The sequence below is a fragment of the Galeopterus variegatus genome, unplaced genomic scaffold, assembly GCF_000696425.1.
Source record: "Galeopterus variegatus unplaced genomic scaffold, G_variegatus-3.0.2 Scaffold691, whole genome shotgun sequence".
Lineage (NCBI taxonomy): Eukaryota > Metazoa > Chordata > Mammalia > Dermoptera > Cynocephalidae > Galeopterus > Galeopterus variegatus.
This window is the reverse complement of record NW_007726802.1, coordinates 71,316-73,975: the sequence shown is the minus strand read 5'-3', so window position 1 is coordinate 73,975 and position 2,660 is coordinate 71,316. Positions and strand designations below refer to the sequence as shown.

Genomic DNA, 2,660 nt, shown 5'->3' with positions numbered 1-2,660 from the left:
GAGAGAGAGAGAGAGAGAGAGAGAGAGAGAGAGAGAGAGAGAGAGAGGAGGTGCCAGATGCCTTTAAACAACCAGCTCTCCTGGGAACTAATAGAGTGAGATCTCACTCACTACCCCCATCCCCCAGGGAAAGCATAAATCCATTCATGAGGGATCTGCCCCCATGACTCAAACAGCTCCCGGCACTGCCACATTGGAGATCAGATTTCCACATGAGTTTTGGGCAGGATAACACTTCCAAACTCTATCATTAAGGAAGTAAAAATTAGGCTAAACTGGGGTGATTCAAAACAGCACCCCACAGATATGTACAATCAATGATGTGTCAATAAAAAATTAAATAGATAAATACATAAATTGGGGTGATCATGAAAAGATTTATGGAATTATATTTTGGGATGTTGAATGTCATTTCCTCTAATATTAAATTGGGGTGATCATGAAAAGATTTATGGAATTATATTTTGGGATGTTGAATGTCATTTCTTCTAATTCAAGGGCTACCTCATTTGGCATATTTGACTGGTATTTACTCAGCAAAGAGAAATTATTCATCATCAGTTGTTTATGCATCTTAGGCTCCTGTGAGGAGTATTTGAGAAAGTGCCATTTCTTTACTGTGAGTTAGTATCTTTAAATTTGTTGTAGTAGTCATTGAACGTGGTGTGTGGTAGAAATCAGTATTTATGAATGGGACAGTGCACAAGGTAAACAAAACAAGAAAAAAGAGAGAGAGAGAAGAAAAGATGGACCGTATAGGGATTTCTTAGATTGAATAAAAGACCTAGTCATGTATGAAAGAGGAAACGAAGGAGTGTGTGTCAGTGGCACAGGTGTTTCATCCAAAAATATGTCACCCCCCTTTTAGAAAGTGATGGAGGTGCGCAAAAGTGACGGATAGCAAAGGCAAGCTTTTCTGAGACTCAGGTGTGGCATGAAGGGAAGGCAGTGTCCCCTTCTCTTTGGGTCTACATTTTCCTGTCTTTCTGAACTTTTTTGGGAGGGAATTCCAAAGCCAAACTACGTAGCATTTTCATACTCTTACTTTCCTCTCTTAGGGAGAATTAGCTGCGACTGATACAAATTGCTAAGTACTGGTGTAAAATGCTTTATTTGAGGGAAAACATCCATCTCTTCCATCTCTTTATTGTGAAGTAGAAGAGTGAGACAGTGTCTTCCTCTTCATGTCAGCATTTCAAGTGGCTTTCTGTGACCTACTTGATTCTTGATATCTATTTTTTTTTTTTCCAGCAAGGTAGAATTTTTCCTTGAAACGTGCAGTTGCCTTAAGTCTCACCCCAGGCTTGTTAGCGGACTTGAAGTTCTTTTTGCTGACTAGCATTCACCCATCCTCCTAAATAGAAAGTGTATTGTAAACGAAAATGTTCTGTTGTAAGCAGAAAGTCATCTGAACTCCATCCTGCCCCTCTTCAAAGTTCCTTGGACTCCGGAGCCATTTTCCAATGATTCTCCCTCAGCACAAAGGGATGAGTAGGACCTGCTCAGGGGTGAAATGTGAGAGGTAACTACTATGCTTCATAGACGCTCTCGCAATGGCTTTTGAGGGAATTTTCAGCCTTTCTGCAGAAAAGCAAGAAAGACAACCACTGATGGGTAATCACCTTTCTTCCTTTATTTTTTTTACTTATTTAATTAGTTTGTTGCTGAAGCTTGGATTCATTTCAATCCCTCAGTCTCATAACCCTGACTGGTGGTGTATTCTACATAAAATGGTCCGCTGGCACTGCAGTATTTAGTGTTACTGTTCACTTAGGTTTCTGTTGCAGAACCATATTTTAGACAGAATGTATTAGTTATGCTTACAAGAATGTATTATACCTACATTAGCCATGGTTTACTAAGTTAATGAACTGTGGAGACGAAGAATCATTGCCATCGAGTTGCACAGTTGCTCCAGTTCCCCGCATTCATCTGTTGTATTTTATTGAACTTAACTTTGAAGCTGCCTTTGTCATTCCCACCCACCCCACATTTACTGTCATCCCATTTTTTTTTTTTTTTTTTTTTATGTCACTTGATTCTTTGGCTCCCAGGGTAGATTTCCTTATTTGGAAAAGGAACCCTGAGCTGCTTGTATCCTCCACAATGTTCTTCGCAGACTAATGCCACTAAAGCTACTCTTTGACTCCCGAGTCCCATTGCATTAATTTCTCATAAAGCAGCCTGTGTGATACCCTTGAAAATAGGAGCTTTGGTGATGCCTTGTCCGTGGAGGCCAGTGGTGACACATTCATGTTTTCTGGGAAGCAGGATTTGTTAGCATTGGTGTTTGAAATACAAAATATCACAGCTCCCGCTGCTGCCTGGCATTGTGGATCCATCTTTTCTTGGTGACAGAGGCTCAGGGGAACAGTCAGTTTTTCAGGTTTTGTCATGAATTTAGGTCCCTTCTTCTTCACTCAATTTTAACTCTTGTCCAAAATCTTGGGAAAGTTAGGAAGCGTGTTCCGGCATTTAAGAACATCATCTCTGTCCTTTTTCTTTCTTCCTTTTTATTTATTTTTTTCTTTTTTTGCCTTAGGCCTAACTCCACCCACAACTCCTCCTCATAAAGCCAACCAAGATAACCCTTTTAGGACTTCTCCAAAGCTGAAGTCCTCTTGCAAGACTGTGGTGCCACCACCATCAAAGAAGCCCCG

The 2,660-nt window shown here is 40.5% G+C and overlaps 1 protein-coding gene across 1 annotated transcript in view; it reads left to right on the top strand.

Moving 5' to 3' along the window:
- Positions 1–2,660, top strand: part of PPARGC1A (peroxisome proliferator-activated receptor gamma, coactivator 1 alpha) — a 308,448-nt gene that overhangs the window by 283,477 nt on the left and 22,311 nt on the right. The gene's annotated exons all lie outside the window — the stretch shown is intronic.